This window comes from Chlorocebus sabaeus, chromosome 9, assembly GCF_047675955.1.
Source record: "Chlorocebus sabaeus isolate Y175 chromosome 9, mChlSab1.0.hap1, whole genome shotgun sequence".
Lineage (NCBI taxonomy): Eukaryota > Metazoa > Chordata > Mammalia > Primates > Cercopithecidae > Chlorocebus > Chlorocebus sabaeus.
Genome location: NC_132912.1, coordinates 114,137,795 through 114,155,497, shown reverse-complemented (window position 1 = coordinate 114,155,497; position 17,703 = coordinate 114,137,795). Strand labels below are relative to the sequence as shown.

General features: G+C 39.9%; 1 long non-coding RNA gene across 1 annotated transcript; it reads right to left on the bottom strand.

The window, feature by feature from the left end:
- Positions 1-7,033: 7,033 nt before the first annotated feature.
- Positions 7,034-9,783, bottom strand: LOC103216514 (uncharacterized). The gene is made up of 3 exons (XR_490583.3): positions 9,567-9,783; positions 9,286-9,369; positions 7,034-7,237 (listed from the first exon to the last, which is right to left on the bottom strand). It is a non-coding gene; the product is annotated as an uncharacterized lncRNA (long non-coding RNA).
- Between the last annotated feature and the right edge of the window lie 7,920 nt (positions 9,784-17,703).

Below are 17,703 nucleotides of genomic sequence, written 5' to 3'. Positions count from 1 at the left end.
ACAACATGGAAATGCACAAGGGTTTTCTGGTAATAAAGAACATGAATCAAAATATTTAAGAAAGAAATAATAAGAATTGAATACAACCTCTAAAAAAATAAATTCTTTCCAACTTGTTTTTTGTGGCCACAGAAACCCTCATAACAGAATCTGACAAAGACGTTACAAGCAAGGAAAATTATAGGAAATTATCTATCATAAACACAGGCATAAACATTCTAAACAAAATATAAGCAAACTGAATCCAGCAATATTTAAAAGTATAATACATCATGATATAGTGAGTTCATCACACACATGTAAGGTTACATTAGTATTTTTTTTTTTAATTTATTTATTATTATTAAACTTCAAGTTGTAGGGTACATGTGCACAACGTGCAGGTTTGCTACATATGTATACTTGTGCCATGTTGGTGTGCTGCACCCATCAACTCGTCATTTATATCAGGTATAACTCCCAATGCAATCCCTCCCCCCTCCCCCCTCCCCATGATAGGCCCCGGTGTGTGATGTTCCCCTTCCCGAGTCCAAGTGATCTCATTGTTCAGTTCCCGCCTATGAGTGAGAACATGCGGTGTTTGGTTTTCTGTTCTTGTGATAGTTTGCTGAGAATGATGGTTTCCAGCTGCATCCATGTCCCTACAAAGGACACAAACTCATCCTTTTTTATGGCTGCATAGTATTCCATGGTGTATATGTGCCACATTTTCTTAATCCAATCTGTCACTGATGGACATTTGGGTTGATTCCAAGTCTTTGCTATTGTGAATAGTGCTGCAATAAACATACGTGTGCATGTGTCCTTATAGCAGCATAATTTATAATCCTTTGGGTATATACCCAGTAATGGGATGGCTGGGTCATATGGTACATCTAGTTCTAGATCCTTGAGGAATCGCCATACTGTTTTCCATAATGGTTGAACTAGTTTACACTCCCACCAACAGTGTAAAAGTGTTCCTATTTCTCCACATCCTCTCCAGCACCTGTTGTTTCCTGACTTTTGAATGATCGCCATTCTAACTGGTGTGAGATGGTATCTCATTGTGGTTTTGATTTGCATTTCTCTGATGGCCAGTGATGATGAGCATTTTTTCATGTGTCTGTTGGCTGTATGAGTGTCTTCTTTTGAGAAATGTCTGTTCATATCCTTTGCCCACTTTTTGATGGGGTTGTTTGTTTTTTTCTTGTAAATTTGTTTGAGTTCTTTGTAGGTTCTGGATATTAGCCCTTTGTCAGATGAGTAGATTGCAAAAATTTTCTCCCATTCTGTAGGTTGCCTGTTCACTCTGATGGTAGTTTCTTTTGCTGTGCAGAAGCTCTTTAGTTTAATGAGATCCCATTTGTCAATTTTGGCTTTTGCTGCCGTTGCTTTTGGTGTTTTAGACATGAAGTCTTTGCCCATGCCTATGTCCTGAATGGTACTACCTAGGTCTTCCTCTAGGATTTTTATGGTATTAGGTCTAACATTTAAGTCTCTAATCCATCTTGAATTAATTTTCGTATAAGGAGTAAGGAAAGGATCCAGATGGGGGGGCGGAGCAAGATGGCCGAATAGGAACAGCTCCAGTCTCCAACTCCCAGCGCGAGCGACACAGAAGACTGGTGATTTCTGCATTTTCAACTGAGGTACTGGGTTCATCTCACTGGGGAGTGCCAGACAATCGGTGCTGGTCAGCTGCTGCAGCCCGACCAGGGAGAGCTGAAGCAGGGCGAGGCATTGCCTCACCTGGAAAGCGCAAGGGGGAAGGGAATCCCTTTTCCTAGCCAGGGGAACTGAGACACACAACACCTGGAAAATTGGGTAACTCCCACCCCAATACTGCACTTTAAGCAAACCGGCACACCAGGAGATCATATCCCACACCTGGCCAGGAGGGTCCCACACCCACGGAGCCTCCCTCATTGCTAGCACAGCAGTCTGTGATCTACCAGCAAGGCAGCAGCGAGGCTGGGGGAGGGGCGCCCGCCATTGCTGAGGCTTAAGTAGGTAAACAAAGCTGCTGGGAAGCTCGAACTGGGTGGAGCTCACAGCAGCTCAAGGAAACCTGCCTGTCTCTGTAGACTCCACCTCTGGGGACAGGGCACAGTAAACAATAACAAACGCAGCAGCTCTGCAGACGCAAACGACTCTGTCTGACAGCTTTGAAGAGAGCAGTGGATCTCCCAACACGGAGGTTGAGATCTGAGAAGGGACAGACTCCCTGCTCAAGTGGGTCCCTGACCCCTGAGTAGCCTAACTGGGAGACATCCCCCACTAGGGGCAGTCTGACACCCCACACCTCACAGGGTGGAGTACACCCCTGAGAGGAAGATTCCAAAGCAAGAATCAGACAGGTACACTCGCTGTTCAGAAATATACTATCTTCTGCAGCCTCTGCTGCTGATACCCAGGCAAACAGGGTCTGGAGTGGACCTCAAGCAATCTCCTACAGCTACAACCTACAGCTGAGGATCCTGACTGTTAGAAAGAAAGCTATCAAACAGGAAGGACACCTACACCAAAACCCCATCAGTACATCACCATCATCAAAGACCAGAGGCAGATAAAACCACAAAGATGGGGAAAAAGCAGGGCAGAAAAGCTGGAAATTCAAAAAATAAGAGCGCATCTCCCCCGGCAAAGGAGCGCAGCTCATCGCCAGCAACGGATCAAAGCTGGACGGAGAATGACTTCGACGAGATGAGAGAAGAAGGCTTCAGTCCATCAAATTTCTCAGAGCTAAAGGAGGAATTACGTACCCAGCGCAAAGAAACTAAAAATCTTGAAAAAAAAGTGGAAGAATTGATGACTAGAGTAATTAATGCAGAGAAGCTCACAAACGAAATGAAAGAGACGAAAACCATGGCACGAGAAATACGTGACAAATGCACAAGCTTCAGTAACCGACTCGATCAACTGGAAGAAAGAATGTCAGCGATTGAGGATCAAATGAATGAAATGAAGCGAGAAGAGAAACCAAAAGAAAAAAGAAGAAAAAGAAATGAACAAAGCCTGCAAGAAGTATGGGATTATGTAAAAAGACCAAATCTACATCTGATTGGGGTACCTGAAAGTGAGGGGGAAAATGGAACCAAGTTGGAAAACACTCTTCAGGATATCATCCAGGAGTACATTAGTATTTGAAAATGAATCAACATAAATCACCACCTTAACCGAATAAAGGAGACCAATGGTATGGTCTTAACAGAGGCAGAAAAAGCCTTTGATAAAATTCACCACCTGTTCCTGATTAAGGAAAAAAGCTTTCAGCAAATAAGAATAGGAAGAAAAGTATTTAATCTATTAAAGAACAGCTACAAAAAATCCATAGCCAGTAACATACTTATTGGTAGATTATAAAAGAATCTCCCCCTGAAATTAGAAACAAAGAAAAGGGTATGCACATGACCACATCTTTTGACGTTGTACAGGCTTCTAGCAACATTATAAAACAAAAAAAATAGAAGTATAAAGATTAAAGAGTTAGAAGACATATTGCTACATTCATGTATGACATGATTGTGCACATCAAAAATTCCAAAAGTTATACAAGCTATTATTGTTAAACAGATTTATCAAGGCTACGAGTGTCAAGGTCAGTAGCAAAAATCAACTGTGTCTATATATTGGCTTCAAATAATTGGAAAATAAAATTTTGAAGTAGCATTTACAATCGTATTTAGAAACATCAAATAGGTAGGAATAAATCCAATTGTAGATGTGAAAGGGCTCTAGAGTGAAAACTGAAAAATAGTGTTGTTAGAAATTTTAAAAGACATAAATGAGAAAATATTTCACATTGATTTAAATTCTCAATATGAATTTGATGGTGTCAATTCTGTCTATATGGGTCTTTAGATTTAATGCAATTCCAACAAAAGGCCCATCAGAGAGGGTGTGTTTGTGAGTGTGTGTGTAACTGAGGAGCTGATTCTAAAACATCTGTGTTGAAATGCAAAGGATATGGAAAATCAGTGTTGAAGGAGAACAAAGTTGGAGAGTTGGAGGACTTTCATTATCAAATATGGAAATTCCTAAAAAGCTTTAGTGATTAAGACAGTGTCAGATTGGTGCCAGGATAGAACAGAATAGAAAGTCCAGTCCCAGATCTATATAAATACATGTGTTCACTTGACTTAATACGAAGGCACCACTGCAGACATACATGCTATGATTCCATTTATAAAAATCGCAAGAACAGGAAAAATTAATATTTAATGATAGAAGTCAGAATAGTGCTTATTTCAAGAATTGACTGGATGGGAGGACACAAGGGAATGTTATGCCTGCTGGAATCATTCTATATCTTTTCCGGATTATGTTTACATGGGTCTAAAAACTCATAAGCTGTATGCTTAACATTTGTTACTTAACTGTGCATGTGTTATACTACAACTAATAAAAATGTTTAAAGAATGTAAGCCATTTTTGACATTTTATTGCTGACCCTCTCTCTTCTCCTTCTGCTCCATGTGTAGGCAAGCTGATAAGAAAGCCTGGGTGCTCCCTCCTGTGGTGCTGATGGGAGCTTCAAATCACACAAGCACCTGCACAAGCATGGGGATCAGTATCCCAGCTCCACACACTCTCTACCAGAAGAAACCTGAGCCAGTCCCCATTCCTGTTTTTTTCATGTCATTTTTGGACCTGCTTGGGTGCCTCCCCACTGTTCCCAGAAAGTCTCTTTATGTGAATAACAAAATTTTCATACCTTTCTGCCGCATGTATGTTATCATTAGTCTCTATCTCCGAATCAAAATTTGACTGGGAGTCCATCCGCCGTCTGCAAATGGCCACAACAGAGGGAAAGGCTTTTGCCTTTGATTTCTCTATTTTGTTTTCTGCTGGATACTGGGCACTTAAGTGCAGCCTAGGACATAGTAGATACTCAATAAATATGTATTGAATAGATGCAGGGTCAGAAAATAAAGAATTTGGATTGGCAGAAAGATAGATGGGAGGATGTAGGTGGAAATCTCAATGTGCATCTTTAAACCAAACCAAAACAAAAAAGACCCTGTATTAGTCCACTCTCACATTGCTATAAAGAAACACCCAAGAATGGCTAATTTATGAAGAAAAGAGGTTTAATCAGCTCACGATTCCACAGGCTGTACAGGAAGCATGATGTTGGTATCTGCTCAGTTTCTGGGGAGGCCTCAGGAGACTTACAGTCATGGCTGAAGGCAAAGGGGGAGCAGCACTTCACATGGCCCAGAGCAAGAGGAACAGGAGTTGGTGGAGGGTGGTGCTACACACTTTTAAATGACCGGATCTCTTGAGAACTCTATCATGAGACCACCACCAAAGGGATGGTGCTAAACCATTCATGAAGGATCTATCCCCGTGATCCAATCACCTCCCACCAGGCCCCGACCTCTGACACTGGGTATTACAACTGAACATGAGATTTGGGTGGGCAGACAGATCCAAACCATATCAGAGCCCCAAATCAAGCATGTGCCATAAGAGGTGTTGACTATAATGAGCTATATCCAAGCTCTAAATAAATCTACTTAGAGCTATAAATAAAGAAACTACATGATACACAAATAAAAATTACACAAATTCTGGGGAAAAGACATCAAGAACTTCACTTTTCATTATGTGAACAGCAGGGAAACACGTCTTGGGGGAACTATTCTACGCTCCAGCAAGTGCACTATGGCTCTTGCTTGGGGGGGAAAAAAAAAGCCCAAATCCCTGCTGCTCTGTGGCCATTCTCATTCGGGGTAACCTTAGTGTTGCTTCATAAAGGGAGGCTGGAACTCAAGGGAAAGGAGATTGAGCAGGATTAAGACAACCAAGGCTCGGTCAGTGGGCAAGCACATCTTTGGGAATAAATCTGTCAAAACTGTGAGCTCCTCCGGGCTCCCCCACGGAAGCACCAGCAGCCTAGAGTCAAAGCTTTACTGTAGAAGACTCTTCCCTCGTAGGCTCCAGAACTCAGCAACACAGCTTTCCCTAAGTTCCTTTACATTTCTTCACCTATGAAGGGAGCCTCCAATGTAAACCCTTTGCCCTGAAAGATGTCAACTTTTCCTATATAATAGAAGGCATCTCTGTTATTTCAAATGATGCCTGATCGGCAGGTGCTGAGCATTGAAGAATGTCCAGAGCTGCTGGGGTCTGGCTGGCTGTGAGCAGGGTTGGCAGCGGGGAGCAGAAGGGAGGAAGTCCAAGTCTCATCAACTGGCTTTGTGTCTGGGTCTTTGTTTTTCTACAATGAAGTCTGCCCTATGGGATGGAAATGCTCAAACTCAGTGAGAAGTGTTCTCAGAATGTCCCCTCAATGAGGTCCATGAAAACAGCTCACAAATAGCTTTTGATCAGTAATTTGTGTATTTATACACATTCTTTTTACCAGGCAAGAAATTAGGGGAAGAAATTTTAGAGCCACCAGTAGGAGACATTCTGCTTTTTGTTTCACTATCTTGGTGCCCATGTCAAACTGAGAGAAGGGCTAGAAAAACTATGTCAGCACAATGAAGGATTCTACAGGCAGAAGGCCACCCAGGCTCCTAAAGTGCAAGTCATTCTTTTCCTATTTTTAAATTTTGACTGTTTCATGATTCAGGGTGAAAATTTGCAGATGCTAGCCTAGAATGTAAATAAGATACAGAATGTGGAGGAGGGAGTTTTACAAATTACCACAAGCTACACCAAAAGTTTGCCTTCCAAAAATAAAACAAAAAGCATTTCTTAGGATTTTGTCAATTAATAGCCACTAATAAAATCTCAGAGTATTGTAAGAGCTACTCTTAAAACGGAATTTCTGACATGCAAGGTTATTAGCAATGCTGGAGCACTTTGGAAGATTATCTGAGCTAATGTTTTCTTCATTAACTCTTAATTGGCTCACCAGAAAACAAGAGTTGAATATTCATAGCTAGCATTTACTAAGATCTTTGAGATATCTCAGTCACTGTGTTAAGTGTTTTAGATACCTTACCTTAGCTAAACTTCACAACCATTCTATGAGGTAGAAACAGAGGAATGGAGAAGTTAAATGACCCAACTAATACGATATGAAGTTGGGATGAGAACACAGAATCCACCCTCTTTACCACTACTTCGTTTTGCCCCTGGTGATATAATACATGTTAGAATTCAGTCATAAACACGGAAAAGTTCAACCCATAAATTACCTGAATATGATCATTGTATTCTGTATCTCATTTCAGCATCTCACCGAACCTTCCTTGATCCCATTACACATGCCTTACACTCGTAGGTCAACACTGTGGGTAACCTGTGGACAGAAGTGAAGTTGTTCTAAAGCCTCTGGTGCTCAGTGTGAAAATATGCCCTGACCAATTAACAATGTCCATTAAGGATGCAGGTTGAGAAGGAGGTAGTACACTTGCCAAGAATGTGCCATCCCTGATCTAATCCACTCCCACTGTTTCACAAGCAATAGAACTGAGACCCAAAAAGGGAAAATAAATTGCTTAAAGCCACATGAATAGGAAGTAGCCAAGTCCAGTCAGTGCTCAGGTCTCCCTGATTCTAAATTCACCATTCTTTACATAAAGTATTCTGCTAATAAAGCAACACCCTAAGCTCCCCACCCAGCCCAACTTGGCCGTGTTGTTGTGAACAACCAACGTGTTGATGTTCACAAAACATCTTTGAAATTCATAAAGCCTAATTTTCTATTAGAGGCATTTAAAGATCAGCACAAATACCAAGGCATTTCTTACCTACAAGCTTTACTTTTGGAAAGGTTCATGTTCAAGAGCCTTATAAACTATAGTCAGAACATTTCTTCCAATAAAACTACCCAGGTCTTCATCCCACAAAGATATCCGCTAATTATTCTTACTAGTGTGCCTCTTTATGATCTACTTAGCAATGGCTCTCTGGTGACCAAAAGTAGTTAATGCATCTTCCCAAGGTGCCCAAAATTACCCCCAGGGAATAGTTTTAACACTAGGAAAATCACCCTTACTCCATCCACTGTTTAGCAATTTGAGGAAGGAAATCCATCAACTCTTCAGGGTATCCTGTTCATTTTTTGTAATTTACCATTCGTGTCAGAGGCTAGCACTTGAACGCACCAAAAATGAGCCTAATTTTGTTATGTGACCCATCTCTCACTCCACCATCTATTACGAGTTCAATTTTGAAAAAAAAAAAAAAAAAAAAAAAGCATTAACGCAAGCATCACTAAGAAGCAAACAGGAGGCACAAAGAGAAGAGAGAGATGGAGGCATCTTTGGATGGGAGTTGAGTGTGGAGCTTCACCCCACCAGCAATAAACAGAAATTCTGACACCAAAATTAGTCATATGGAAGGGCATCCATGGAATATTCAATGAACTAAAAACATTCACAGATGTTGGAGACATTGCTCACAAAGAACTTTGTCCACAAACTTAGCTTGAATTTGTTATAAATATTAAAAGGCTTTTGTCTGGTTTCTTTCACTAGCTGCTCAGGTCAACAGTGGCAACAAAAACCTTAAATATTTTTAAGACAGACTTTGATATCCCAGAGAGTTTTGTGCGTGACACACGTCTTGGATACAGTAGGCATTTGCTAATTACTCATTTAACATAAATTGACACTGACTCAGCTAAGCACAGAACTAAGTGGTTGCCCACCCTATCTTACTTATCAGTGGTGTCCACTCTGTGAATTGTTATGAGGATTCCTTTCATTTTGCAGAGAGCAGAGTGACGTCATTCACCCTAGATCACACAGCTGGTAACTGGTGAAATCAGGACTCTCAGCCAGCCCTCTCTGGTCCCACAGCATCACAGACACCACATTGTATTTTATTTATGAGTTTGATAAAATCAGACATTCCAGTCCTCGAATATTTGGGGAAGACTGCATGTAAATCATGTTCAATGAGATATAAAGGCCCAACATAACATGGTCAGTATACAAGGTGTTTTAGCTTTGACCTTTGAGACCATGTTTACAAAGGATTATGCTGTTCTTAAAATGTCACTTCTGATCAGTTATTTATGTGTCACATGAGAGCTTGTACCTCTCAAGTCACTCTCCTTTTGCATTGTGAGCTATTCAGTTTACACACTGGAAAATAGATCAGTAGGGAGAGGGGACGATAAAACAGAAGATTGAATATAAAGGTTTGGTAAATAGGATCACTACAATATCCTCATTCTGCAACCACCCAACCATGCCCTGCTATATATACAGAGAAGAAGGCTCTAAATCAGCTTTCCCTGGCCAGCTCCTTCATCATTAAAATGAAGACAAGAGGAAGAAATACTAAGGGAATCTTCCTTTTGCAAGTTGGTTCCCTGGGCAACAATCACTCATCTCCTACCTTTTGATCTAGCTGCAAATCCTTAGCGCAATCTACTTCCTGCAGCAGAACTCAGCTCCATTCTATTGTGGGCACATAATCTCCCTAAAAAAGAATAATAGAGATAAGAAGTTTTCTTGCACTTCGTGCAGCTCTTGTGTCCCTCATCAGAGAATAGCATAGGTTCTGCCAAGATAGACAATCAAAAAGGCAACAGCCTGGCCTAGGAAAGTTGTATCGTTGGAGTGAGAGAAGAGTTTCCTATGTGTACTGTGCTCCCCTCGGTTCCAGAATTTGCTCACCTTCTGCTGTGACCATACGATCTGGTGAGATGGGGCTGGGGAGAAGGCAGCACGGCATGGTGATTGGAGTGGCCAGCCACTGCTCAGATCCTCTAATCCCAACTGAGGCAGTGCATGTTTTTCTATGTCATCAGAGATCTGTGGACCAATTCAATAAAAAGATAGTTTTCCCAGTTGGAGACCGTCAAAGAAAAGCCATCTAGTTTCCAATCATGCTCATATTGGATCAACCAGTGAATATGTTCACAACGGATTGAAAAGGGTGCTGTCAATTCCTCAGCTGGCAATTCATCATAACAAAATGTTTATATTCTTCCAAATAATAGATGCCTAGAGTGTTTGGTCCAGTATTGAAACCAGGAATCAAGAATCTCATAATAAACTCAATACCAGAGGCACCTAACCCAAAATGTTTTAAGAGGAGTCCATTAGGACTAACATTGCCATATTCTCCAAATGCTGCTGAGTGGCATAAATCCTGAAGAGCAGACTCACAATTCTTTGCCAGGGACAGTGGAAGAGATGGAGTTTTATCTCCAGAGGACTTTGACATGGTCTCTGTCCAGCATTAGAAACAAAACACCATTAGAAACAAAACACAGGACAAAACAAGAAAAAAACCTATCTTACATGCTTATGTCACCAATCCTCTAATTCCCACCAGCAGCAAGCATAAATAGCATTATTTGGTCAAGCAAAAGCATGTTAGAGCAGAAAATTCATGTATTACTTCTAAAGTTTCTTAGACTTCTGTTACCAAGCTGAGTGCTGCTGGCTAAGACAGGCTTCAACAATGTGTCTGGATACTGATACAGTTTGAAGGTGATAATGAATATTTATCCAGACAGGTGATGTTGAGTCTCACACCTGCAACATGTTTTAAAGTATTACCCAAGCTTCAAAGACTCTTACAAATACTCATTCTTGAATCAAGTGTTATCAATCTTAAGGTGGCCTGCCAAATCCAAGACCAATATTAAGGTGGCCTGCCTATTCATCTCTGCCATCACCTTGGGAAACCACTTCTCTTGGCCTCTCTCCAGACTTTCCATAATCAAACCTAATCAAGACACAAGGTTGTCATGCTATCTCACCAGAATGGAGAGAATTTAGCACATAGAATTCAGAACTTTTTCCAAGTTCTCTTTTTTGTTTTCTTTTACTGAATAATAGCTATACGGATATGATGAAAAGATTCAAAAGTTTCTTGCCTCAGAGATTACTCCTTGCCTTTCTGCCTTGCTCCTTGCTCCTTGCTCCACTAATATATTACCAAGCAAGATTTCCACCTTTCAACTCTTAGCTGGAAATCAGCAGCCAAAAGTTGTTGGGGAATATCAAACACTGGGGGTTGGCGAAACCCTTCATACATCCGGTCAATTTGTTTTGTGTTGGGAAGACATTTAATCAATAACCATCTGATTCACTTACACATGTATTATCCAAAAGTCAATCTGAAAGAACCATTTCACTCCCAGAAAGCCTTTATACATCAGCTTCTAGACATACATAAGAATATTATAAGTCTTCTTGTACCAAGAAAATAATCAAATTCCCCCCACATCAAAAACCTTGGGAAAAGCAAGATGTGGGACTGTTCTAAACATATAGCATCACAAAGATTCTTCTATTACTCGTAAGTGCATAAATAATGATCCATCTTTTTATTTTTATGTAGAACCAAGGGCAGCTATTAGAAGAAAAAATGAGGGAAGTGACTAGTTTCTAACCTAACACCTTCCCAAATATCCTAAATATAAAACTATATGTTGCCTCACATCCCTAAAAAGAAACCAGTTCAGATTTTAAATAGACAGAAATAATCTCATTTTATTCCCTAAGGAAAATTTATTTTCAAAACTCTATCATCTTGGAACAACATTTTGGCCTCACATTAATGTATGAATACATCTCTGTCACAAAAAACTTACTTAAACGCCATGTTTAAAATAAATATTATTGCCTAGGCTTTCTTCTAGGATTTTTACGGTTTTAGGTCTAACATTTAAGTCTTTAATCCATCTTGAATTAATTTTTCTATAAGGTGTAAGGAAGGGATCCAGTTTCAGTTTTCTACATATAGCTAGCCAGTTTTCCCAGCACCATTTATTAAATAGGGAATCCTTTTCCCATTTCTTGTTTTTGTCAGGTTTGTCAAAGATCAGATGGTTGTAGATGTGTGGTGTTATTTCTGAGGACTCTGTTCTGTTCCATTCGTCTATCTCCCTGTTTTGGTACCAGTACCATGCTGTTTTGGTTACTGCAGCCTTGTAGTATAGTTTGAAGTCAGGAAGCATGATGCCTCCAGCTTTGTTCTTCTGGCTTAGGATTGTCTTGGCAATGCGGCCTCTTTTTGATTCCATATGAACTTTAAAGCAGTTTTTTCCAATTCTGTGAAGAAAGTCATTGGTAGCTTGATGGGGATAGCATTGAATCTACAAATTACCTTGGACAGTATGGTCATTTTCATTATATTGATTCTTCCTACACATGAGCATGGAATGTTCTTCCATTTGTTTGTGTCCTCTTTTATTTCATTGAGCAGTGGTTTGTAGTTCTCCTTGAAGAGGTCCTTCACATCCCTTGTAAGTTGGATTCCTTGGCATTTTGTTCTCTTTGAGCAATTGTGAATGGGGGTTCACTCATGATTTGACTCTGTTTGTCTGTTATTGGTGTATAGGAATTCTTGTGATTTTTGCACACTGATTTTGTATCCTGAGACTTTGCTGCAGTTGCTTATCAGCTTAAGGAGATTTTGGGCTGAGACGATGGGGTTTTCTAAATATACAATCACGTCATCTGCAAACAGGGAAAATTTGACTTCCTCTTTTCTTAATTGAATACCCTTTATTACTTTCCCTTGCCTGATTGCCCTGGCCATATCATTCAGGACATAGGCATGGGCAAGGACTTCATGATGAAAACACCAAAAGCAATGGAAACAAAAGCCAAAATAGACAAATGGGATCTAATCAAACTGAAGAGCTTCTTCATGGCAAAAGAAACTACCATCAGAATAAACAGGCAACCTACAGAATGGGAGAACATTTTTGAAGTCTATCCGTCTGATAAAGGGCTAATATCCAGAACCTACAAAGAACTTAAACAAATTTACAAGAAAAAAACAACCCCATCAATAAGTGGGCAAAGGATATGAACAGATATTTCTCAAAAGAAGACATTTATGCAGCCAACAGACACAAGAAAAAATGCTCATCATCACTGGTCATCAGAGAAATGCAAATCAAAACCACAATGAGATACCATCTCACACCAGTTAGAATGGCAATCATTAAAAAGTCAGGAAACAACAGATGCTTCAGAGGATGTGGAGAAATAGGAACGCTTTTATACTGTTGGTGGGAGTGTAAATTAGTTCAACTGTTGTGGAAGACAGTGTGGCAATTCCTCAAGGATCTAGAACTAGAAATACCATTTGACCCAGCCATCCCATTACGGGGTATATACCCAAAGGATTATAAATCAGGCTACTATAAAGACACATGCACACGTGTGTTTATTGTGGCACTATTCACAATAGCAAAGACTTGGAACCAACTCAAATGTCCATCAGTGATAGATTAGATTAAGAAAATGTGGCACATATACACCATGGAATATTATGCAGCCATAAAAAGGATGAATTCATGTCCTTTCAGGGACACAGATGAAGATGGAAACTATCATTCTCAGCAAACTATCCCAAGGACAAAAACCATACACTGCATGTTCTCACACATAGGTGGGTATTCAACAATGAGAACACTTGGACACAGGGAAGGGAACATCACACACCGGGGCCTCTTGGGGGCTGGGGGACTGCGGGAGGAATAGCATTAGAAGAAATATCTAATGTAAATGACAAGTTGATGGGTGCAGCAAACCAACATGACACATGTATACCTATGTAACAAACCTCCACATTGGGTACATGTACCCTAGAACTTAAAGTATAATAAAAAATTAAAAAAAAAAGAAATATTAAAACTTAGAACAAGAATGACTCGTAGATATTATTGAGATTTTTGTCATTAATGTTCAGCAATACATTCAAAATCCTCATAAAAATGGTAATAATTGCTATTCATTAACAAATTTCAAACAATCAGACACTGTAGGAACCACTCCACATCCATTATTTTCTCTAATCCACACATCAAACTTATGAAGCGTATTCATTTATTAATCCCCTTTTACAGAGAAGAAAACTCGACAATCACACTGCTTGTAAGCGTTTGATGTTGGAATTCAAATCAGGTCTGACATCACGGCCTGGCTCTGGAAAATAGTAACATAAACATATTTTAGAAACTTCAGAAAAAGGAAATACAAAACAACCCATTAATCTACCCTATCACCACCTTTTGAGCATTTGATTCTTTTCTCCTGTGAGGCTCTCTCCTCATCTCTATAATAATGATTTTCTATTTATGATCAACATTGTATCAACCATTTTTCTTATTACTATAGAAACTTCATGATAGTTATTTTCTCTTTTGGCAGCATAACATTTCACTGGGCGTATCCACTAGAATTTATTTACTGTTGTCCATTGGATTTAGCAGTTATATTGTTTCCATGTTTTGCTAATAATAAAACTATCATTAGACATCTTTGTGTACGTAGATTCTTTCTTAAAATGTACTTAGAATTGATTCCCAGAAATGGAATCCCTGGGTCAAGGAGCATAGATCTTTTTATGGCTCTTACTAACCCACTACACTCCTTTCCAAAATATCTATTTGAAACTGCATTTTCATCATATCCTCATTAGCATTAGGCATTATTTTATAATGTTTGTTGTTTTAAAAAGTAAAAACAAAAATGGTGACTCATAGTATGTATAATTGCATTACTATGATTACTAGTGAGATCAAGTTTTCCATATTTATAATTATTAGATGTATTTTAACATCCTTATTTATCAGATGAGAAAATAGAAGCTCAACGTAAGTGGCACAAGTAGCACTAGAAAAGGTTCTATAATCAGTATATCCAATTGGTATTTGTTAGGTGAATAAATGAATGAAAGAATGAATGAAGAAATGAACTAACATCTCATTCCATTTCCCTTCACTAACCACATGCCTTCCCTATACCCCTCTGGTTCTCCTAAACTCCAAATTATTTATTTTCCAAGGCTGCCACAGTAAAGTAAATAATATTATGCGTGACCATTTCACTTCAGAGGAGCAGAGGGTATCAGACATCCTAAAAAAGAGTACTGGAATGCTCTAAACAGACCAGCTGGCTCTGCCCATATTTAGCTGTATGGCGTTAGACAAGGCATGTGCCACTGTTTCCTCAACTACAGGAAATGAGTTTCTCATATCTTTCCACTTCTGACTGATTGTGGTTGTAAAACAGAAAGTTGCACTGGGCATCAAAACAAGTAATAGTTTTCCCCTATCCCCAAATGACACAAAGTCATGCCACAGAGCAGTGAGACACAAAAACACATTTTGAAGCCTCAGGACCTATCCCACCAAGTCATCGTGGTGGATTGAAATGTTTTCTGTCGATTACCAGTAGAAACAGCAAGGGTGTAAGTCATGTCAGGGCCCAGTTCCACTGCCCTCCCCCATGGCTTTACATAGTCAGTGGACAGATTAATTCCCCTTTGTCTAAAATGAAGGAATTTGACTTCATAGTTAAGAACACAGACTTGGGTTAGACAACCTGGGTTTGATTCCTACCTCCACACCTTTCCAGCTATAAGGCCCTGAGCAAGTTATCCTACATGAGCCTTGGTTCAGATGCTGCAAGTTCCAAATACCTGTGACATATGGATAAAAATTTTACATGTTTCATAGAGCTTTTTTAAGGATTTATGAAATATTGTATGTGAAGTTCTTTCCACATGCCACGCACTTTGCAACAGGTTCAATAAAGGCTAGCAGTAATTGCTATCATGAATTTCATGAATACACAAGAAGACATTCCTCAGTACCACAGAAAGCAGAGCCACAAATGGACTATTCAGAGTTAACTCAGTTGTTCCGCTCACCCAACAAATTTTTTAGGCCAGTTAGGAAGGGCCTGTTTTCTCCTTCCAAGGAACTGTCTTCGAAAAGCCCAGACCCTCTTTGTAGAGGTTGAAACACTGCTCTGGAGTGCTGTATTAGTCCATTCTCATGCTGCTAATAAAGACATACCAGAAACTGGATACTTTGTAAAGAAAATACGTTTAATGGACTCATAGTGCCACATGGCTGGGGAGGCCTCATGGTCATGGTGGAAGGCAAAGGAGAAGCAAAGGCATGTCTTACATGGTGGCAGGAAAGAGAGCTTGTGCAGGGGAACACCCATTCATAAAAGCATCAGATCTTGTGAGACTTATTCACTACCATGAGAACAGTATGGGGAAAACCACTCCCATGATTCAATTATCTTCGTCTGGCCCACCCTTGACACATGGGGATTATTACAATTCAAAGTAAGATTTGGGTGGGGACACAGCCAAACCATACCAGGTACATTTTCTGAGATCAAGGTGGTTGGCTCTTTCTCCACACAACAAATACTCCATGGTGCTAATGGAAATGTAATCTATGTGGCCCATGGGACTTAAACTGAGCCTTGAGTCCTGACTCCAGTCTTGGCTCATTATCCTAGGCTCCAATCAGCTCTTTGAATTGTTATTACCCTGGTCCATCTACTTAGATTCCATACAGTAGTTGATGGTGTTTTCAGAGGAAACTGCTAGAGGCTGATTCTAGAAACCCTTGGCATAATTAAGCACCAGAGACTCACTGAGAATCATAGGGGCTTCAGGTCACAAATTGCCACAGTGACTGCTTACATTCTATTTCACAGAATACTCATTTCTATCCCACAGAAGCAGAAGTATCCCTTTGTTAGCAAACATGCAGGCCTTCTCACTCGGCCAAATTATTTCTTTGGATAATTGGGAGACAGAGAATTGAAGGGAAGAAGCTGCATACTGATTAATGATCAGCTACCTAGAACAGAAGGTCTTCTATTCAGTGACAGGAGCAGAGGAGGATAATAGCAGGAAAAGTCCCGTTTAGTCTCATTGGATAATGGATAGCTGCAAAGTGACTCGGCTGCAAGGGTTTTTGTTATTGTTTGTTTGGGTTTGGTTTAATTTGGTTTAGATTAATAGAGCTTGGTTTGACTTTTTGTTTGTTTCATTTTTGCCTATATGCAAGCACCATGTCTACTCCAATTAGTCTCCTTCCCACCTTCTTTTCTCTTAACACAGTGAGCACCGATGTTTTGGGCCTCATGTCAGGCACATTTGATTATGTTAACTCTCAACCTCCCCTTTTCCAACTCTGTTCAATGTAATCATAATGTCTCTTTCAAAAGGTTGCAATGAGATTAAAGTAACTAGCCAAAGGATATGAAATAGAAGAGACAGAGCCAGGATCCACATCTACACCTTTCCTCTTTCAACCACAGAAAGGTTGATGCTCATATAAGAACAGGAAATAAACAAGGACACCTTTCCAAACGCACATATCCAAGTCATAGGACTTAACACATCTGAAGGGAATTAAGCAGTCAGTTCTGCAAAGTCCCTAAACCACAGAATGGATGTGAGCTAAGAATGAGAAAATGCATTAAAATTCTAAAAGATGAGAGATGAATCATCCATTTTTGTGTCCTTTATAGTGGTCAACACAGAGCCTAGACACATGGATTATGTGTCAGATCAGTTGAACTAGCAATGGTTGCCTGAAATTCTGTCTTGACAAGGATTCTGGAGCTTCTAAATGACTCAATGGAGAAGAGTTTTATAATCAAACATCTCAGCCTGGCATTCAGGGTAAGCCAAGCCCAGGAACCTTCAACAGCTACCTGTTTACTACCCATGGGCAAAGTCATAGTGATAGTGTGAGGAGGCAGACAGGGGGCAGGTCCCTGGTGAAACCTTCAAACCAAAGACAGGTTAAAGCCTGAAAACCAAGCTACAAATCTCTAATAAATCCATGAATCAGATTGAGAACTTCTCTTCCTGTTTGGTATGCTTTCCTCTGATTGATCCCCATCCTTCACCTATTTTACATATACCTACCCTTCTCTAAATGTTTTTTTACACTATCATGCCCATCATTGAGTGGTGCCTTTTTTTGGCCTTTTTTGCATACTCACAAACCAATCAGCACACTCT